This window comes from Bufo bufo, chromosome 5, assembly GCF_905171765.1.
Source record: "Bufo bufo chromosome 5, aBufBuf1.1, whole genome shotgun sequence".
NCBI classification, from domain to species: domain Eukaryota; kingdom Metazoa; phylum Chordata; class Amphibia; order Anura; family Bufonidae; genus Bufo; species Bufo bufo.
This window is the reverse complement of record NC_053393.1, coordinates 90,280,358-90,303,732: the sequence shown is the minus strand read 5'-3', so window position 1 is coordinate 90,303,732 and position 23,375 is coordinate 90,280,358. Positions and strand designations below refer to the sequence as shown.

At 46.4% G+C, this 23,375-nt stretch overlaps 1 non-coding gene across 1 annotated transcript; it reads right to left on the bottom strand.

Annotated features, from left to right (window-relative positions):
- Positions 1-2,154: 2,154 nt before the first annotated feature.
- LOC121002990 lies at positions 2,155-2,240 on the bottom strand. Its single transcript, XR_005779388.1, has one exon. It is a non-coding gene; the product is annotated as a small nucleolar RNA SNORD71 (small nucleolar RNA).
- Between the last annotated feature and the right edge of the window lie 21,135 nt (positions 2,241-23,375).

The following is a 23,375-nucleotide window of genomic DNA, read 5'->3' as shown; positions in this document are numbered from 1 at the left end:
GTCATTGATGCCCCAGTGTCCAGGTCAAAATTTACAAATCTGACATGCGTCACTTTATGTTGTAATAGCTTTGGAACACTTTTATTTATCCAAGCCACTCTGAAATTGTTTTCTCGTGACACATTGTACTTCATGATAGTCAAAAATTTGAGTCAATATATTTCACCTTTATTTATGAAAAAATCCAGAATTTACCCAAAAATTTGAAAAATTCACAATTTTCTAAATTTACATTTCTCTGCTTCTAAAACAGAAAGTCATACCTAATAAAATATTTATTACTTAACATTTCCCATATGTCTACTTTATGTTGGCATCATTTTGGAAATGTAATTTTATTTTTGTAGGACGTTAGAAGGCTTAGAAGTTTAGAAGCAGTTCTTAAAATTTTTAAGAAAATTTCCAAAACCCACTTTTTAAGGACCAGTTCAGGTCTAAAGTCACTTTGTTGGGGTTACAAAGTGGAAACCCCCCTTAAATGACCCCATTGTAGAAACTACACCCCTCAAGTAACTCAAAACTGATTTTACAAACTTTGTTAACCCTTTAGGTGTTCCACAAAAATTAAAGGAAAATGGAGATGACATTTCAAAATTTCTCTTTTTTGGCAGATTTTCCATTTTATAATTTTTTTTTCTTTAACACATTGAGGGTTAACAGCCAAACAAAACTCAATATTTATTACCCTGATTCTGCGGTTTACAGAAACACCCCACATGTGGTCGTAAACTGATGTAAGGGCGCACGGCAGGGCGCAGAAGGAAAGGAACGCCGTATGGTTTTTGGAAGGCAGATTTTGCTGGACTGGTTTTAGATGCCTTGTCCCATTTAAAGCCCCCCTGATGCACCCTTACAGTAGAAACTCCCAAAAAGTGACCCTATTTTGGAAACTAGGGGATAAGGTGCCAGTTTTATTGGTACTATTTTGGGGTACATATGATTTTTAATTGCTCTATATTAAGTTTTTTGTGAGGCAAGGTAACCGAAAAATGGCTATTTTGGCACCGTTTATTTTTTATTTTTTTTACAAGATTTATCTCACAGGGTAGATCATGTGCTATTTTTATAGAGCAGGTTGTTACGGACAGAATGATATCAAATATGTCTACTTTCTTTGTTGGTTTGTTTCAGTTTTACATAATGAAGCATTTTTGAAAAAGAAATTATGCTTTTGTGTGTCCATTTTCTGAACGCCATATGTTTTTTATTTTTTTGCCGATCGTCTTGTGCAGGGGCTCGTTTTTTGCAGAAAGAGTTGAGGTTTTTATTGGTACCATTTTTGGGTACATAGGATTTTTTGATCATTCATTATTACACTTTATGGGGCAAGGTGACCAAAAAATTGGCTGTTTTGGAACAGTTTTTGATTTATTTATTTTTACAGCGTTTATCTGAGGGGTTGGGTCATGTGACAGTTTTATAGAGCAGATCGTTACGGACGTGGCAATACTAATATGTATACTTTTTTTTACTTATTTAAGTTTTACACAATAATAGCATTTCTGAAACCCAAAAAATTATGTTTTAGTGTCTCCATAGTCTGAGAGCCATAGCTTTTTTATTTTTTGGGCGATTGTCTTAAGTAGGGTATCATTTTTTGCGGAGTGAGGTGACGGTTTGATTGGTACTATTTTGGGGGTCATAAGCCTTTCTGATCGCTTGCTGTTGCACTTTTTGTGATGTAAGGTGACAAAAATTGCTTTTTTTACAGTTTTTTTTTTTTTATGGTGTTTATCGGACGGGGTCTATCATGTGATATATTTATAGAGACGGTCGTTACGGTCGCGGTGATACCTAATATGTGTATTTTTTTTATTTTTTTTATAGGAAAAGGCAATTTATTTTTTTAATTTTACATTTTTATTTATTTATTTATTTTTACTTTTATTATTTTCACTTTTTTTTTTTATCAAGTCCCTCTTGGATCTTGAAGATCCAGTGGGGCTGATGGCTGTACTATACTTTGCAATGCTCTTGCATTGCAAAGTATAATACAATCAGATGCCCTGTAGGTGGCAACAGCGGACGCTTTTGGAAAGCGTCCGGTTGCCATGGCAACCATCGGGCGCTGCAATCGCAGCGCAGCAGCCCCGATGGTGGAGAGAGGGAGCCCCCTCCCTCAGTTAACCCCATGGATGCCGCTGCCGCGGCATCTATGGGGTTACAGCAGAGTGTCAGCATAGAGCTGACACTCTCTGCTGATGGCGGCGGCTCAGGAATGGAGCCGCCGCCATCACACACAGCAGGGGGATCGCGGGCAGCGCTGGAAAGGGGGGGGGGGGGTCGGGGGTGATTCGGCCGCCAGCATTAAGGGTGAGGGAGGCTGGGGCAGGACTAATGTATGGGGCGGGGAGGGGGCGGACCGCATCAGGGCAGGAGTCAGGAGATGAGCGCAGGAGGCAGGAGAGGGTCACAGATCGGGGGGGCACAGATCGGGGGGGCACAGAGGGGCACCAAGGGCTTGGAGGGGCACAGATCGGGGGGCATGAGGAACACTACCTGCTTTCAGGCTGTGATCTGCAGAGCGCAGATCAGAGCCTGAAACCGGCATTTTTTCACTGCCGCGATCCGATTGATTAGTCTGCACAGACTAACCAATCGGATCGATTGTCGGCAAGGGACCACTCTGATTGGTCCCTTGCTGGCATTACTGAACTGTATGCTGTCCGTGACAGTAGCAGGGCAGGGGCAGAAGCTTTAATCCAAGCGCTTTGCAGCGCTTGGAGTAAAGAACTGTCTTGACGTTTATAGACGTGATAGCTGCACGGTGCATGTGCAGCTATCACGTATATATACAGATTGCAGTCGGGAAGGGGTTAAAGCACTGTTCGCACCCGGTAATTACAAGCGGTTTTCCCAGCCCAGTGGCCCACAGCCGCCTGGCTGTGCTGAGTCCTGTTCACACACCGTCTCACTTCCAGTACCTTTATGGGGGAGTGTTGCCCAGTAGTCCCTTTGATTCCGGCCTCGTGAGCCTTGCGCCCAGGCGTCACGGGATCCTTCAATGCTCCGGCTAGCACCTAGCCCCGTGGTTCCTCAGCCAGCCCGGCTGAGACCGCTAATACAGAGCCTCCAGCGGGACCCTGTTGCACAACGAATCTCCTTCCCCCCTTGCTAACACCCTGGGAGGTGCCTTATGCCAACCTGAGTACCTCCAGCTGGTCTCACCTGTGGTGGAATAGGGGTGTGGACCGCACTATCCACCCCTTCCTTGCCTCTAACCTGCGTGAGACCTATAACTGTCTCACATACCCCCCCCTTTGTTCAAGCCCGTGAGGGTGAACACCTGCATAACCACGGGAGGCTGGTGAGAGGGCATCCACCTGGCCTGGACGTGGGGAACAGCCACCTACCTTGCTCTTTGGCTGCTCCCAATAGGAACCGGCCCAGATTGGCTTTACAGCCACTCTAAGTAACACAGTGTCAGCGAGCACTAGCTGCCGCTGACACAGAAAATTACCGGTTCTTATTTCACCGAGGCCAGGAACCTCGGTGACACGTACCTTCCCTTTGTTCTGCCAGACCCACGCCAACAGAGCTTGGTTTATCACCAAAACTAACATCTTGCCCAATCTAAACTGCCTAAAGGCCTCATGTGCCCAACTCATGCTCAGGAACTCTTTTTCTACTCTTTCGCGGGTGATAATGATGCGCTCTCGCACTCTTTTATCTCTCTCTCTTTTTTGATCCTCTGGCTCCCGCACATGCGCCTCGTGTCCTTTCTTGGACTGCTGCAGCTCTTGACTGAATTGTTCCCAGTCATGGTCCTGTCCCGACACTTTCTCATTTGCTTTGCAGGGCTCCTTCAGCAGAGCATGCCTGCCCCTGCTCGCTTCTTTTACGTGCATCTGGGTCACTTCTTCCTTCTTTCCAGCAGTAGTTACCCCAGCTATGGTGGCAGTTTCAGAGACCTCTGCTTTTTTAGTGGTTTTTTCCACTTCGGCTGCCGCTCCCTTTGTCTTAACTTTGGTCTCTGCAGCACCTGGGGACTTCATGTCAACCAACACATCGGCCTTAACTTCTTCAGCCTTTGTCTTCTCAGAGTCTCCAGTCTCTTTGAGAGCCTTCTCAGACATGGCACCATAAGCTTGCCCTATTAACCCCTCCCCCTCTTTCTCATCGAGGCAGGAGGCACCGGAGTCTTCAGCATACTCCTCATCTTCTGGCGTTTTCTCCAGAGGCTCACCCAGGACACTGGTCTCCTTTTGGGGAGGAGTCAGGAGAGACAGCCCATCGTAATAGCCCAGATCCAAAAACGGATCGTTCACCTCCTCGTACTTCTTCCCCAGCAGGCTGCTGGCTATTTGGAAGGCCTTGTAGGCAGAGGGGACGTCTTCCCGGCCTGGGCTACACTCTACCACAGGTCTGTGGTCTTCGGCATCCACATCAGCCCCATCAACTTGTTCAGCAGAAGCATCTTCCATCTTCTCTGCCACAGCCAGCACCACAGTGCCACCATCATTAGACCCATTCTTAATAGGCTCTAACTTAGACTTCTCCAACTCATAGACGTTCTTCCCGACGTCATCCTTTGAGCTCACAAGTTCATCTATTTCAGCTCTGAGTTGCTTTTCCAGCCTCTCAAATTCAGCATGCTCCTCAAGCGCTTCTTCAAGGGTTCTAGCCAAAGAGAGGGCCTTGGACTCTTTCCCCTGAGCCTCAGACTCCGCTCGGTCACGTTCTTCGGCATACCGAGCTGATATGTATTTCTCTTCAGCCAAGAGCTGGCCAAACTTTTGTTCCTTCTCTATCGTATCTAGGGACTGTGTGGAGAGAGAGAAATCATCTTCCTGATTGTAGCTGTACTGACAGGTCAGGTCATCTACCGCTGCCTGAATATGGGTCTCAGACACTAGGCTGACGTCTCCCCACTCAACTCTAGTCACGTCAGGTAAAATTATCGTCTGGTTGCTACCCGTAACTACGTTAATTTGGCAAGACCTCGACATGCCAGCCTCTCTCTGTAAGTTGCTATTGGCCACGGCACATGCGTCACTTATTTCACTTGTGTCATCATTATCAGTTCTGACCTCTAGGGGCACCGATGCGCTAATCCCCACATTGGACACTTCCCCAGCAACCATAAAACCCTGTGGGTACTGCATATCCACCTCTGGTACGTGTGGTACACCCTCTGGGCTCACAGCATTAACCAGCATTTTTGTATCACATATATTTTTATCAGGAGGGGGCACTTCTCTCCTGATCACATCCTGAAAGGGAAAAGGCATGTCATCATCATATACTTCACATGACCTCACATTTTCATTTTTCACTTCAACTACATCACTGTTTTCAATGGTCCTTTCCCTTACACGTTCACTTAAAGGGACAGGTACAAGTTCTGCAGGAGTTTTTGCACTCTCTGCAGAAGTGTCTCCATTACTCCACAACTCCCAGCATAAGGGAAAATTACACCCCAACACTCCCTCATGTATGAGCTTTTCTGTAACATCAAGTTCATAAGTCCCTGTTCTCATTGGAGTCTGACGCTCAGTAAAAATCAGCGGATAGTCCTTATCTGCACGACTGTCCAGCACCTTTATTATTTTACCAATCTCAGGTTTCAATATTGTGCTACCTCTTACCCGGGCTAGCATGGGATCCCGGATCCTTGTCATCCCATGTCTAGCCTTGATTCCGGGCATTTTGGGTAACACAAGAACATTCTCCCCTGCAGATTCCTGCGAGGGAGCAATCACAAGAAGCTTACCCGCCTGTTCAGACACTGGTTTTTCCATGTTATCACACATTTTCGCAATAGTTTCTTGCCTCCGCGACTTATCACCTACCAGCCCGACAGGTATCAACTGCCGCCGGCTTACTGTCACTGAGTCTGCCACATAATCAATAACAAGAACAATCTTATCCAGCGATGTCACGGGTTCAGCAGTCCCGGGAGCCAAGGATACTCCAGCCGCAGAATATGAGCCACTTGCTCCGCTCCATAACTGCTGGACAGCCTCACGCTGTTGTGGCTGGTCGCCCTTAGCAACAGCCTCGCAGATCCTCGGCACATCCTTTCTAGGACTCTGTCTCCACTGCTAGGGAACACTCGACTTCCTGAGAGCTGAACCACTCTCCCCCTCTTTATCTTCCCGACGGTTGCCCTTGGCAACGGCATATCTTTGCTTTTTCTCCGGCGTTCCCGGCACACTGCCGACCTCTTGGAACTTTGTGCAGGGTCCATACAGCGTTGAGGACCCTCTATTCAGGGCTAGCTACAGCTGCGCCTCCAGAGCCTCTCGCTCAGCATCAAATTTCGCCAACTCACTTGGGGTACAACCCATCTGTTTGACCAGTTTTTCCTGCCGTTTAATCTCCCACGTCCGTCGGACGTATTCTTCCCCGAGACCCATGGCAACAAACTCCCAGCCACGAGTCCACTTTTGCTGGGCTACAGGCCCTTTAATTCACTGCAGTTTTATTTGCACTACAGCAAAATAGTCCACAATAGCATGAGCAGCACCTGCTCCACCGAACAAACAGGCTTCCGGCCCTTTAACTCCACAACAGCAGGATTCAGCAGCACCTGCTCTTTCTCGTCGTTGCCCCTAGCAACCGACCGTTGCCCTTCCCTCATGGACAACTTGCCCGCATCCTCCACCAATTGTGGGGGGTTAGCTCTTCTCCGGGGGTCATTCACACAAGTATCTTCACCAGACACTAAGTTTAAGGTCCAAACATCGCTTTTATTTGGCACCTCAGCAAAACAAACATAAATCATACAAAATAAACACCTGCCCGGCTGGGCTCTAACTAAACAAGGTATCTTCCTACCTTACTTAAAGCACTATTCAGACCCGGTAATTACAAGCGGTTTTCCCAGCCCAGTGGCCCACAGCCGCCTGACTGTGCTGAGTCCTGTTCACACACGGTCTCACTTCCAGTACCTTTATGGGGGAGTGTGGCCCAGTAGTCCCTCCGACTCCGGCCTCGTGAGCCTTGCGCCCAGGCGTCACGGGATTCTGCAATGCTCCGGCTAGCACCTAGCCCCGTGGTCCCTCAGCCAGACCGGCTGAGACCACTAATACAGAGCCTCCAGCAGGACCCTGTTGCACAACTAATCTCCTTCCCCCCTTGCTAACACCCTGGGAGGTGCCTTATGCCAACCTGAGTACCTCCAGCTGGTCTCACCTATGGTGGAATAGGGGTGTGGACCGCACTATCCACCCCTTCCTTGCCTCTAACCTGCGTGAGACCTGTCCCTGTCTCACTATATATATATATATATATATATATATATATATATATATTGTGTTCACAGAAGCAGAAAAGATAATATGCCTTTAATATTCATTATATAATGTAAGGTATGCTCAATGACACAGCAGAAACAACAGAAAGCATAGAGTTAAACTGTTGTTGGGCAGGAGTCTTGACCAATCACAGCCAGCCTCAAACACAGCAGGAGTTTTGACCAGTCACAGCCAGCCTCACACACAGCCTGTGTTGGAAATTCCCCTAGCAGGAGCGGCTGGAATCATTATTCACCAGAGAGAGAAGCTGAACAGTCATTCACTCCACCAAGAGCTGTGTTTTATGGAAGCAGAGAGGCCAAAATAGGTATTTAAAACAGTTATATAATGTCCCTACTGTTAATATAGTGATTAGAACTGTATACTGAACTAGTTATATACAGTACAGACCAAAAGTTTGGACACACCTTCTCATTCAAAGCGTTTTCTTTATTTTCATGACTATGAAAATTGTAGATTCACACTGAAGGCATCAAAACTATGAATTAACACATGTGTAATTATATACATAACAAACAAGTGTGAAACAACTGAAAATATGTCATATTCTAGCCACCTTTTGCTTTGATTACTGCTTTGCACACTCTTGGCATTCTCTTGCTGAGCTTCAAGAGGTAGTCCCCTGAAATGGTTTTCACTTCACAGGTGTGCCCTGTCAGGTTTAATAAGTGGGATTTCTTGCCTTATAAATGGGGTTGGGACCATCAGTTGCGTTGAGGAGAAGTCAGGTGGATACACAGCTGATAGTCCTACTGAATAGACTGTTAGAATTTGTATTATGGCAAGAAAAAAGCAGCTAAGTAAAGAAAAACGAGTGGCCATCATTACTTTAAGAAATGAAGGTCAGTCAGTCAGCCGAAAAATTGGGAAAACGTTGAAAGTAAGGGCTATTTGACCATGAAGGAGAGTGATGGGGTGCTGCGCCAGATGACCTGGCCTCCACAGTCACCGGACCTGAACCCAATTGAGATGGTTTGGGGTGAGCTGGACCACAGAGTGAAGGCAAAAGGGCCAACAAGTGCTAAGCATCTCTGGGAACTCCTTCAAGACTGTTGGAAGACCATTTCAGGGGACTACCTCTTGAAGCTCATCAAGAGAATGCCAAGAGTGTGCAAAGCAGTAATCAAAGCAAAAGGTGGCTACTTTGAAAAACCTAGAATATGACATATTTTCAGTTGTTTCACACTTATTTGTTATGTATATAACTCCACATGTGTTAATTCATAGTTTCGATGCCTTCATAGTCATGAAAATAAAGAAAACTCTTTGAATGAGAAGGTGTGTCCAAACTTTTGGTCTGTACTGTATGTGTTACAGTTCCACCAATTGCAAACTACAAAGTTCACATACAAATTCAAATTCCATATTGTAATCCAAATTGCATACAACCATACCAGATCATACTCAACCAATCTGCAAATAGTTACTGCTAACTGCATACTGCAAATTATGATCAAATTCAGCAAGTAGAACTATTAGTTAGACCTCAGATATACCTCAGAGAGATCATAAAATGCTTAAATAACTTAGAGTGAGAGTATAGATACTGAAGAAAGAAATATATCCACCATTTTTCTGTTGAATGACAAGATTGAACAGTTGAACCCCCATCTTATGCATGCCACCATTTTATGAATCTTTATGCAACATGTGTTTTGTACATGTACTATCTGCTGCGGAGGCGGCAGTGTTATATGAAGAAAAGTTAGCGTTAATAAAGAAGTTGTTTCAAGCATTTGGTGTGCTCTTTAAACCTACTGTTTCCATAGAACGGTGCTAGAGGAATTACAGCGTAACAGACAGTCTGCATAGACTAAAAGTCAGAGATATCAGAATTCTTCTAATGTCACAGCGCAAAAGGCACTTCATAGTGCTGCGCCTGCCACATCCGGTCCTCGGACCCACCTACCTGTCAGGATTTGAGAATATCCCACAGAATGAACACCTGTGGTAAGTCTTGATGCATGGACACTAATTATATCACCTGCTCAATACTACGGAAATCCTGAAAACATGACTGGTAGGTGGCTCCCGAGGACCGGAGTTGAGAAACCCTGTTCTAAGGCATGGGTTCTTGTTACTTGCTATAAATATGGGTCCTTATTCCATGTACATTGATTGGTTTACATGCACACTAATATAATGCAATCTAATATTAACATTTATTTTAACAGAGGAAAAATGTGATCCCGGTGACTAAGGAAGAAATTGATTCTAGGGTATGTCCACATTGGATGGATATTCTGTGGATTTGCTGTCACTGATTTGTCTGCAGGAAATCTGCAACATCTTACAATAATTGCAATGCGAAAAAAACATTTGATCTGTTGAGTGGATTTTAAGTCCGTAACATGTCAATTTACGCATTTCACTTTATGCTTGGGATTACCATCACAGAATTCACCCTTCACAATGCAGTTATGCAACAAATCAGGGCAAAATCCGCATGTAATTTATTTGCTGGATTTTAAGTCCCGTTTGAACATGCTTTTAGCTATTTCTTGCACAGGCAAAAACAATATACACCACTTATGGATATATTTATATATACATTTGCTGTACAAACTATACACCTCTACCATTTTGATGCTGAAGCAGTGAGTGAGCTCTACTCACTCTTCAGGCACCACATGCTGCATTTTTAGCTGTAGATCTTGAGTTTTCCTGGGGTGGTCACATGGTGGAGCATGAGATGCTAGTTAGTTTTATATTGTGACTTTGCAACATACATTTTAATACAGTATACAGTGCCTTGAAAAAGTATTCATATCGCTGAACTTTTCCACATTTTTGCATGTTACATTCACAAATGTAAATGTATTTTATTGGGATTTTATGTGAGAGACCAACACAAAGTAACAAGTATGTGTGAAGTCAAATAAAATGATACATGGTTTTCCAAAAATTTATTAAATAAAATCTGGAAAATGTGGCTTGCATTTGTATTCAGCCCCCTGTACTCTAATACCCCTAAATAAAATCCAGTGTCACCTAATTAAAAAAGAGTCCATCTGTGTGTAATTTATCCTCAGTATAACTACAGCTGTTCTGTGAAGGCCTCAGAGGTTTGTTGGAGAACATTAGTGATCAAACATATAGATATACAGCTCGGGTGGGAAAACCTGTCCATAGGACAACTATTAGTTGTGTACTCCACAAATGTGGCCTTTATGGAACACTGGCACAAAGAAAGCCATATTTTGAAAACAAGCCATAAGAAGTCCTGTTTGCAGTCTGCCACAAGCCATGTAGGGGACCCAGCAAACAAGGGGAAGAAGGTGATCTGGTAAGATGAGACCAAAGTTGAACTTTTTGACTTAAATGCAAGATGCTATAAAACTAACATTGCACATCACCCTGAACACACTATCCCCACCTTGAAACATGGGGGTGGAAGCATCATGATGTGGGGATGCTTTTCTTCAGCAAGGACAGGGAAGCCGGTCAGAGTTGATGGAAAGATGGATGGAGCTAAACAGTGGCGTTGCCAAGGGGGGGCCAGAGGGGGCCACGGGCCCCCCTACATCAAGCTTTGCCCCCGTTCATTTTTGTGTTCACTGTGCTGCAGGCAGCCGGCAGGGCCGTAGGACCGCTCGTCAGAGTGCACTTCAAATTTTGAAGTTCAAAATCAAAACTATGATTCTATCCGACCGGACCTCTCCCCACGTTCCCAGGACCTGACCAGTGCTGTGCTGCTGTGCAGAAATCAGCGTGCTGCTCGCGGTAGTATGCTAACAACTACTGGCAGTGCGGGCGGCTGCTCCTCCTCCTAGGCGGCGCAGGGCCAGGCGCGTGACGTCACTGTGAGCGCTCAGAGCGGCCACTATTCAAGTAGTTGCCTAAGCCAGGCCCAGAGCAGAGAGACAGTGTGGCGTGGCCCTACCCTACCGTCCGAGTACCGATAATACCGTCCGAAGCTATCTGAAGCTGAGAGTCAGCCTGAGCCTGACCTAGTGGAGTAGGTTAATAAATAAGGTACTAAGTCTGTCTAACTTTACTAGAGAGATCTGACTCGTCTCTAGACTCTGACTGAGAGGAGAGCGGCCCCTGAATCTTCCTGATTTTAAAGATTACAGTGTTTACTGTTTAGAAATGTTCAAATGTGAGCGGTGGGGAGGGGGATCTGTGGTCTGTGGAATGGATGTCATGACACTGTTATGGGGGGGATCTGTGGATGACACTGTTATAGTGTTATAGGGAGGGGGATCTGTAGATGACACTGTTATGGGGGGAAGGATCTGTGCCACTCTGTAGATGAGTAGAAATTACATACGACCCACTAACACGTGTTGAGACTAGACATACTGAATTTTTTCAATTGGTCAAAAAGACCACTGTTTGTCTCTGGGTTGACACGTGCTACTGAAGGTATCAATTTTAAAATTTAACGTTTATTTGATGCTCATAAAACATATATATAACTAGAACTCACACATTAAAATTACCAGTGGTGCCTGCCCTATTGCAATTGTATCTTATGTTGTATCTTTTGTTAATATATGCACTCTTTGACCACTGGGGGGCGCGCTCGCACTTATCCCTATAGTAGTTCCTGCTATCTCAGTTTAGCCGTGATCACTATTGGTTAGCAGCACACTGTTATTACCACAGTGCACTCCTCTTAGGATCAGGCGTCCTCCCAGTGTACTAAATATAAACTGGCATGTCTTGCGTTTTTGCTTAGCGTAGCACTCACTGCCTAAAATCACATTTACCACACTCTGCCCCCCGACATGTTTCGCCAAGCACTCTTGGCGTCTTCAGGGGATTGGGCAGTGTTTGTGTTGGGGGCGGGACTAGGCTTATAACACCTCCCTTTAGGTGTCATAATTGAATTGCCCTATGTGCATCTCTCTTGCTATGCTCCATATTCCTCCGACCAATCAGTGCTTGCGTTAGGTGGGGTGTACGGTGGTGGGATCCTCCCACCTCTCTCTCCTCCAATCAACACTCAGCTGCGCTGCCCGTCCGTGCGCACACACTTAGTACAAACTGCTGATGTCGCTCGTTTACCCATAGCTCGCATGCCCAGGCACTTTAGCTCGTTTCGTTTTTCTTTTGCTGGTAAGGCGCCTGCGTCTGGACTTGGTGCCGACCATTCATGTCGTATATTCTTTGCGCATGCGCCAGAACTTAGTGGTCCGTTCGGATTTTCTTCGAATCACACTGCGCTTGCGTCCGTGCTTGGTGCCGGTCATACTTGCCTTTTACTCACTGGGCATGCTCAGGCTCTTTGCACTTTTCCTAGATCTGATTTACAAACGCTTTCCTGCAGTTCTAATTCTGATCTCTAGAATCATCTTGAGGTGGAACATACTCATATTCCATATGACCTACCTTTATTCCTTCAAATATTATAACTTGCATTCAGATTTTTCCTATTCTTACATATTGGCCTACTAATACTTTATGGGATTTGCCATGTTTCCTAATATCTGCGCTCGCGCGTGAAGAAAGAATTAGTAGTTTTTTACTTGCTTACGGCACATATTTTTATTATTTATTTTTTATTATTAATTTTATATTATTTTTTGATTTCACATCTGCATGTTTTTTATATAGTTTTTGTTATATGGTTTGTTGCATTATTGGCAGTGGAGTGCTCATATTCCTAGTGCTATTAAATCCTAATACTTTATAAAATTTGCCATGTTCCCTAGTATCTGCGCATACGCGTGAGGGATGAATTAATAGTTCTTTGCTTGCTTACGACACACATTTTTTATTATTATTATTATTTATTTTTTAATTTTTATATATATATTTTTTTTTTTTTGTAGATGACACTGTTATGGGGGGGAGGGGTCTGTGCCACTCTGTGGATGACACTGTTAGGCTCCATTCAGACGTCCGTAACGTGTTTTGCGGATCCGCAATACACGGACAGCAGCAATGTGCGTTCCGCATTTTGCGGACCGCACATTGCCGGTGTTCCTTTGAATTATGGTACCTGTTAAAATCTGGTACCCTCGCCACTTCCGCTATGTATCTCGTCACTTCCGCTATGACGTACCGCTTGAAAAGGAGGTGTGGTCGTTGAAGTCGGCACCAGATTGGCTGAAAAGAAGGCGTGTTGGCGCCTGCGCACAACCAACCTGGGTACCATAATTTTACTTTCAGCGCCTGTGAACGCGAGCGGAGGGTGGGTACCGCTGATTTACGGGCCACTGCGCGTTCACAGGCGCTGGATGTAAGAGTCACTTATGCTTATGCCCATTTAGGATATATAAATGCAAGTAAAAAAATAAGTAAGTGAAGACTTTGGGTAAGCTGGATTTCTGCATTAATTATTAGTAAAATGTGACCTGATCATCATGTAAGTTACAATTATTTAACAATCGGTCACTAGGTAACTAAACTGATAATAACTAGAGTTGAGCGAACCCGAACTGTAATGTTCGGGTTCGTACCGAACTTTAGGGTTTTCGGCACCCGGACCCGAACCCGAACACTTACGTAAAAGTTCGGGTTCGGGGTTCGGCGATTTTTATGGCGCTTTTTGAAAGGCTGCAAAGCAGCCAATCAACAAGCGTCATACTACTTGCCCCAAAAGGCCATCACAGCCATGCCTACTATTGGCATGGCTGTAATTGGCCAACTGCAGCATGTGACCCAGCCTCTATTTAAGCTGGAGTCACCTAGCGCCGCCCGTCACTCTGCTCGGATTAGTGTAAGGAGAGGCTGCAGATGCTGTGAGGGAGAGATCAGGGAGAAATCTTTATCAAGAATTGGTTGATGTACTCAGCGATCTACAGAAAAAGTGTTTTGTGGATGCAGTGCACAATTTTTTTAAGCCTGCCCTGAGCCAACTACTGCTGAAAACAAACATTTTTTTCTTCAGTTAGTCAATATCAATACATGATCGGCAGCCATTTTATGCAACGATAATGCACCAGCACAGGATATCTGCAAGTCCAGAAATACAGCTTTGGCATACTGGGGTGAAAAAAGCCTCTGATATACTGCACATCTGGGATTAGACAAGCATAAGTGACTGTCACATTTAGGACAGAAATACAGCTTTTTGGTTAGGGTGAAAAAACCCTCTAATATACTGCACATCTGGGATTACACGTGCATAAGTGACTGTCACATTTAGGCCATAAATACGGCTTTGGCATACTGGGGCGAAAAAAGCCTCTCATATACTGCACATCTGGGATTACACGTGCATAAGTGACTGTCACATTTAGGACAGAAATACAGCTTTTTGGTTAGGGTGAAAAAACCCTCTAATATATTGCACATCTGGGATTACATGTGCATAAGTAACTGTCACATTTAGGACAGAAATACAGATTTTTGATAGGGTGAAAAAACCCTCTAATATACTGCACATCTGGGATTAGACAAGCATAAGTGACTGTCACATTTAGGCCATAAATACGGCTTTGGCATACTGGGGTGAAAAAAGACTCTCATATACTGCACATCTGGGATTACACGTGCATAAGTAACTGTCACATTTAGGACAGAAATACAGATTTTTGATAGGGTGAAAAAACCCTCTAATATACTGCACATCTGGGATTAGACAAGCATAAGTGACTGTCACATTTTGGACAGAAATACATCTTTTTGGTTAGGGTGAAAAAACCCTCTAATATACTGCACATCTGGGATTACACGTGCATAAGTGACTGTCACATTTAGGCCATAAATATGGCTTTGGCATACTGGGGTGAAAAAAGCCTCTCATATACTGCACATCTGGGATTACACGTGCATAAGTGACTGTCACATTTAGGACAGAAATACAGCTTTTTGGTTAGGGTGAAAAAACCCTCTAATATACTGCACATCTGGGATTAGACAAGCATAAGTGACGGTCACATTTAGGCCATAAATACGGCTTTTTGGTTACTGGGGTGAAAAAAGCCTCTAATATATTGCACATCTGGGATTACACGTGCATAAGTGACTGTCACATTTAGGCCATAAATACGGCTTTGGCATACTGGGGTGAAAAAAGCCTCTCATATACTGCACATCTGGGATTACATGTGCATAAGTGACTGTCACATTTAGGACAGAAATACAGCTTTTTTGTTAGGGTGAAAAAAACTTCTAATATACTGCACATCTGGGATTAGACGTGCATAAGTGACTGTCACATTTAGGACAGAAATACAGCTTTTTGGTTAGGGTGAAAAAACCCTCTAATATACTGCACATCTGGGATTAGACGTGCATAAGTGACTGTCACATTTTGGCCATAAATACGGCTTTTTGGTTACTGGGGTGAAAAAAACCTCTGATATATTGCACATCTGGGATTAGACAAGCATAAGTGACTGTCACATTTTGGACAGAAATACGGCTTTTTGGTTACTGGGGTGAAAAAAGCCTCTGATATACTGCACATCTGGGATTACATGTGCATAAGTGACTGTCACATTTAGGCCATAAATATGGCTTTGGCATACTGGGGTGAAAAAAGCCTCTCATATACTGCACATCTGGGATTACACGTGCATAAGTAACTGTCACATTTAGGACAGAAATACAGATTTTTGATAGGGTGAAAAAACCCTCTAATATACTGCACATCTGGGATTAGACAAGCATAAGTGACTGTCACATTTTGGACAGAAATACATCTTTTTGGTTAGGGTGAAAAAACACTCTAATATACTGCACATCTGGGATTACACGTGCATAAGTGACTGTCACATTTAGGCCATAAATATGGCTTTGGCATACTGGGGTGAAAAAAGCCTCTCATATACTGCACATCTGGGATTACACGTGCATAAGTGACTGTCACATTTAGGACAGAAATACAGCTTTTTGGTTAGGGTGAAAAAACCCTCTAATATACTGCACATCTGGGATTAGACAAGCATAAGTGACGGTCACATTTAGGCCATAAATACGGCTTTTTGGTTACTGGGGTGAAAAAAGCCTCTAATATATTGCACATCTGGGATTACACGTGCATAAGTGACTGTCACATTTAGGCCATAAATACGGCTTTGGCATACTGGGGTGAAAAAAGCCTCTCATATACTGCATATCTGGGATTACATGTGCATAAGTGACTGTCACATTTAGGACAGAAATACAGCTTTTTTGTTAGGGTGAAAAACACTTCTAATATACTGCACATCTGGGATTAGACGTGCATAAGTGACTGTCACATTTAGGACAGAAATACAGCTTTTTGGTTAGGGTGAACAAACCCTCTAATATACTGCACATCTGGGATTAGACGTGCATAAGTGACTGTCACATTTTGGCCATAAATACGGCTTTTTGGTTACTGGGGTGAAAAAAACCTCTGATATATTGCACATCTGGGATTAGACAAGCATAAGTGACTCTCACACTTTGGACAGAAATACGGCTTTTTGGTTACTGGGGTGAAAAAAGCCTCTGATATATTGCACATCTAGGATTAGACGTGCATAAGTAACTGTCACATTTAGACCAGAAATACGGCTTTTTGGTTACTGGGGTGAAAAAAGCCTCTGATATACTGCACATCTAGGATTAGACGTGCATAAGTGACTGTCACATTTAGGCCAGAAATACAGATTTTTGGTTACTGGGGTGAAAAAACCCTCTAATATACTACACATCTGGGATTAGACAAGCATAAGTGACTGTCACATTTAGGCCAGAAATACGGCTTTTTGGTTACTGGGGTGAAAAAACCCTCTGATATACTGCACATCTGGGATAAGACGTGCATAAGTGAGTGTCACATTTAGGCCACGCTGTCATATAGAGTTAAAAAAAATATATAGAGTGCAATACCCTACATCAGGGATTATATTGGCGGTTAATTATTTTTAACATACTTAACCACTTTTTACTTTGCTTTGTGAACACTAACTATGAGGCAAATAATGCCGTTCTAAGGATGGTAAGGCCTGAGCAAGTACAGGCGCTAGTCAATTGGGTGGCCGACAGTGGATCCAGCACGTTCACATTATCTCCCACCCAGTCTTCTGCAGAAAGCGCACAGGTGGCGCCTGAAACCCATGCCCATCAGTCTGTCACATCACCCCCGTGCACATCGGGGAACCTGTCTGAGCCTCAAGTCATGCAGCAGTACGCCTACACGTACTGACTGATGGTTCTGCCCCATTCAACTTCTGGGTCTCCAAATTGTCCACATGGCCAGAGCTTGCCCTGTTTGCCTTGGAGGTGCTTGCCTGCCCTGCAGCCAGTGTACTCTCTGAACGTGTATTTAGCACGGCAGGAGGTGTCATTACAGACAGACGTAGCCACCTGTCCACAGCCAACGTGGACAAGCTCACGTTCATTAAAATGAGCCAGGCTTGGATCCCACAAGACTTGTCTGTACCTTTTGCAGAATAGACATTTATACCACCATCAAACATACATTCTTCTACTCAAGTCAAGTGCAATAATTCTTTTTTTTCTTTTTTCTTATTTGTCCCAATATTTTGGGGGCTACCTACCACAATAAAAAAAAAAAAAAAAACATTGTTGGCTACCTGCTCCTCCTCCATTGCTGCCTCCACCTACAACACCACATTCACCGTGTGCTGTCTTCACTAACTATTGCATAGTCTGTTCAGTTGTGTGCCTTCAGCACCATCTAGTGACCTTTATCTGTAAGTGCATCTTTTGCCTTGTTAAGTTATGCATATTCATTAGGTCACCTGACTTCCTGCTCGCAGTGCTTTCTGGGAAAGAGACAGGCTCCTGCTTCCTTTTCTCCTCACCTCATGGAAGGAGCAGCTACACATTGTGTGTCTCTTACTAAAGCATCGTCGGTAAGGGATTAATTAATGTTTTTGTGTAAGTTTTGTGTACACTGTACTGTATATTCAGTTCTTGTATGTTCATTTTCTCATAGTTTACCTTATCTACTGCCGGTTAATAAAAACCACAGACTACAGAAACAAGCCTCATCTTATTAACTAGTAGAATGGTGATATCTGCCTGTTGAACTGCATACAGACCCCGGGGGTACATGTTGTGAGAACAGGACAGTAAACGACGACTTCTAGCGAGAGAGACGCACCTGACTACACAGAAGTCTGTTACGGTCCACGCAATATCTGCAAACGGACACCACAGCGACTTCTATCCAGTCCAGTGCTGCAAGGGGATAGCTGCTTCAAGCAATGTAGACACATTTGATTGCATACTGTGACCGCTCTCTAAGCACAGAGACCGGCATTCCACAGCACAGTAGTCTCCACGCAGTTAAGTGTCTTCACCAACACCATGTCGCGTAGCACAGTACCAAGCTACAAGACAAGATCAAGGAAGGATGGTTCCACTAAGTCGTCTTCCGTTAGCAATGCGGCTGCCATTGCCCGCGCAAAAGCAGAAGCCGCGAAGGTCAAAGCAGCCTTTGCCAAACAAGAAATGAAGATAAAAGAAGAAAAGGCACAGCTAGAGGCTTCAATAGACATGCTGTCATGGTCTTACCTTCTTGCTGTTCTCCTTCGTTTGACATGTGCTGGCGGCCATCTTGGTTTCTGGGTTTCTTGTAGCCTTCCACCCTGCGGCTCCTCCTTCCCACTGGGAGGAGCTGGATGCCTAGCTCATATATATAGGAGGTCTGTGGCTTCAGTTCCTTGCTTGGTCCTCTTGTGTTCACATGCTTCTAAGACTGCTGCTGCTTCTGGTTCCTGATCCTGGCTTCGTCTGACTACCCTGCTGGTTCCTGATCCTGGCTTCGTCTGACTACCCTGCTGGTTCCTGATCCTGGCTTCGTCTGACTACCCTTCTGGTTCCTGACCTCTGGCTTCGCTAAGACTCTGCTCGGTTTCACCATCCGTTTGGACTTTTGCTTTACAGCTTTATTTTCAATAAAGCCTTCTTATTTTCTCTTATCTCTTGTTGTACGTCTGGTTCATGGTTCCGTGACATTAGGACCAAGCCATGAATTCTGACGGTACAGGGCCATCCTCGCTACCCACACTGGTTGCCAGACTTGATCAGCAGGATCACCTGTTGGGTCGGTTCGCTGTGGCGTTGCAAACCCTGCTTGAACGCACGGCTCATTTCGCTCCCGTTGCCGATGGGTCGGTTGTCGCTCCTGGGCTCGCTCCTACTGCCGCTCCGGTTGTTGCGCCAGAGTCTACCCCGACACCTGTTGTTGCGCCTGCGGTGTTTCGGGGTATGACCGGTTCTGCCCCTCTTCCACAGCGCTTTGGGGGAGAGCCAACTCAGTGCCGAGGTTTCCTTAACCAGGTGGGCATTTATTTCGAGTTGCTGCCACATGCCTTTCCTACTGAGAGATCAAAGGTGGGCTTCTTGATCTCGCTGCTCTCGGACAAGGCCTTGGCCTGGGCCAGCCCTTTATGGGAGAACAACAATCCGGTGGTTGCCGAGTTTTCCGGTTTTGTTGCTTCTCTTCGGAAGGTATTCGATGTGCCGGCTCGTGCTGCCTCTGCTGCGAAGCTCCTTATGTCCATCAGACAGGGTTCACGATCCGTAGCTGAATACGCCATTGAGTTTCGTACCCTGGCAGCAGAGGTGGGCTGGAATAATGAGGCTCTGGTCGCTGCTTTCTCTCATGGTCTCTCGGATGCCTTGAAGGATGAGGTTGCAGCTAAGGACCTACCAGTTGAGCTCGAGTCTCTTATTTCTTTCCTGATTTTGATTGACACCAGACTCAGGGAGAGACCTTCCTTTAAGGAGAACCTGCGGAGGTCTTCTAACAGATTGGTGCCTACGTTTGCTGTCCCACCCGTGCCTCCCTCTCCTCCCACGCCTCCTGGGGATGACTTGTCTGGGGGTGAACCCATGCAGCTGGGGTTTGCTCGCCTGTCCGAGGGGGAGAGGGCACTCCGGAGACGCGAGGGCCGATGCATGTACTGTGGTCTCGGTGGGCATTTTCGGTTGGCATGTCCGAACCGTCCGGGAAAACGCTCGTACCTGAGATCCTGTCGGGGGCAGATCTTGGGTGGAGTCTCCTCTTCCCCGGTTTCCCGTGTTGACAAACCACTGATCACTGTTGTCCTCTCCTGGGTCGGGGGCTCGGTGACGACCCAGGCGTTGGTGGACTCTGGTGCTGGTGGTTTGTTCATTGATAGTGTGTTCGCTGCCGCCAATTCCATTCCTCTGCAGGCTCGAGGTTCCCCACTGGCTCTTGAGGCGATAGACGGCAGACCCCTTCTGCCGCCACACGTGACTCATGAGACCCTTCCAGTGGGGATAGCCATTGGGGCCGTTCACAGAGAGTCGGTCTGCCTCCAGGTTATTTCGTCTCCACACTACTCGGTGGTCTTGGGGTACCCCTGGCTCCAGAAGCATAATCCGACTTTCGATTGGAGATCGGTCGAGATCCTCTCGTGGTCACCGCAGTGTGGGGCTAGTTGCATCCATGGGTCTGTCAAGTTGCTGTGTACTTCCTCGGACTCTCTGTTGCCTCCTGAATACGAGGAGTACCGGGATGTATTCGATAAGGTGCGCGCGGTTGCCCTACCTCCGCACCGCCCATACGATTGTGCCATAGAGTTACAATCTGGTGCCGTTCCTCCTCGTGGCAAAGTCTATCCACTGTCGGTAGCGGAGAATGAGGCCATGGAGGAGTACGTGAGGAAAGCGCTTTCACGCGGACACATTCGCAAATCTTCGTCCCCGGCAGGGGCTGGATTTTTCTTTGTGAAAAAGAAGGGCGGTGAGTTGAGGCCTTGCATCGATTACAGGGGTCTCAATCGCATCACAATCAAGAACGCTTACCCGATACCCTTGATTTCCGAGCTGTTCGATCGCCTTAAAGGGGCCACGGTCTTTACCAAACTCGACCTGAGGGCGGCATATAACCTGGTAAGGATCAAGGCGGGCGATGAGTGGAAGACCGCGTTTAACACCAGGACCGGTCATTATGAATCCTTGGTTATGCCCTTTGGGTTGTGCAATGCGCCCGCAGTCTTTCAGGAATTCATCAACGATGTTTTCCGTGACCTGTTGCAGCAGTGTGTGGTGGTCTATTTGGATGACATCTTGGTATATTCTGAATCCATGGAGGCCCACATTCTGGATGTCAGACGAGTGTTGCAACGGTTACGAGAGAACAAGCTGTTCGGTAAGCTTGAGAAATGCGAATTTCACCGATCCCAGGTAACCTTCTTAGGTTACATCATTTCCGCTGAGGGGTTCTCCATGGATCCTGAGAAGGTTTCGGCTGTCTTACAGTGGCCCCAGCCCAGTGGTCTTCGTTCCCTGCAGCGCTTTTTGGGCTTCGCCAATTATTATCGGAAGTTCATCAGGGACTTTTCCATGCTGGCCAAGCCTCTCACGGATCTGACCAGGAAGGGCAGTAATTCCCAGGTCTGGCCGCTCGAGGCCATCCGAGCTTTTGAGGCCCTAAAGTCCGCCTTTGTGTCGGCTCCGATTTTGTCGCATCCCAACCCTGGGTTGCCCTTTGTCCTCGAGGTGGACGCGTCTGAGACGGGAGTAGGCGCCCTTCTGTCTCAGCGTAGAACACCAGAGGGTCCTCTGCTTCCTTGTGGGTTTTACTCCCGGAAACTGTCTTCCGCGGAGTGCAACTATCAGATTGGTGACAGGGAGTTATTGGCCATCGTGCAGGCCCTTAAAGAATGGAGGCACTTGCTCGAGGGTTCGGTGGTTCCAGTTCTCATCCTGACGGACCACAAGAATCTGACCTACCTTTCTGAGGCCAAGAGATTGACACCACGTCAGGCCAGATGGGCTCTGTTCTTGTCACGTTTTAATTACGTGGTCTCCTACCTACCCGGTTCCAAGAACATCAGGGCGGATGCCTTATCACGGCAGTACTCCGAGCTGTCCAGGGAGGAGTCGATTCCGACTTCGGTCATACCTCCGAATCAGATCCTGGCCGCCATTCGCACCAGCCTGACCTCTCCCCTGGGTGAGCAGATTTTGGCGGCTCAATCTGGTGCTCCCTCTGGGAGACCCAACGGCAGATGTTTTGTGCCTGAGGAGTTGCGCACTCGGTTGTTGCGAACCTACCATAACTCCAAGACCGCGGGGCATCCTGGAAAGAATCAGCTGTCCTGGGCTGTTTCACGTCTGTTCTGGTGGCCTTCCCTACGTTCCGACATCGCCGCATATGTAGCGGCATGCTCCGTTTGTGCCCAGAGTAAGTCCCCTCGGCACCTTCCGTTGGGCCTTCTGCAACCCATAGCCACCGGGGAGCGCCCATGGTCACACCTGGGGATGGATTTCATTGTGGACCTCCCTGCATCCCGAGGCCATACGGTCATTCTCATGATTGTGGATCGGTTTTCCAAAATGTGCCACTGTGTTCCTCTCAAGAAGTTACCCTCTGCACAAGAGTTGGCCACGATTTTTGCCAGGGAGGTCTTCCGGTTGCACGGTTTGCCCAAGGAGATTGTGTCGGATCGGGGGAGTCAGTTTGTGTCCAGGTTCTGGCGCGCCTTTTGCTCCCAGTTGGGGATTCATCTCTCCTTCTCCTCGGCCTACCACCCTCAGTCCAATGGGGCCGCAGAACGATCCAATCAGGCCTTGGAGCAATTCCTTCGTTGCTATGTCTCCGATCACCAAGACAATTGGGTTGACCTCCTGCCTTGGGCTGAGTTTGCCAGGAACACGGCGGTGAACTCTTCCTCTGGGACGTCTCCCTTCATGGCCAATTATGGGTTCCAACCTGCCGTGTTACCGGAGGTATTCTCTCCCCAGGATATTCCGGCTGTGGAGGATCACCTTTCCGTCCTACGTGCTTCTTGGGTACAGATCCAGAAGTCCCTTGAGGTCTCTGCGCAGCGCCAGAGACTCCAGGCTGATCGCAGACGAGCGCCTGCTCCTTCCTACCAGGTCGGAGACCGTGTATGGTTGTCCACCCGCAACCTCAACCTTCGAGTGCCCACTCCCAAGCTGGCGCCTCGCTTTGTTGGTCCCTTCCGAGTGCTTCGCAGGGTAAACCCGGTAGCCTATGCCCTTGCGCTTCCTCCTGGCATGCGGATCTCCAACGTGTTTCATGTCTCCCTGTTGAAGCCACTGGTGTGTAATCGTTTCACTTCCTCGGTTCCTCGGCCTCGTCCGGTCCAAGTGGGCAATCGTGAGGAATATGAGGTGAGCAATATCCTGGACTCACGCCTGGTCCGTGGTCGGTTGCAGTTTTTGGTCCATTGGCGTGGTTATGGTCCTGAGGAGCGTTCCTGGGTTCCCTCCGCAGAT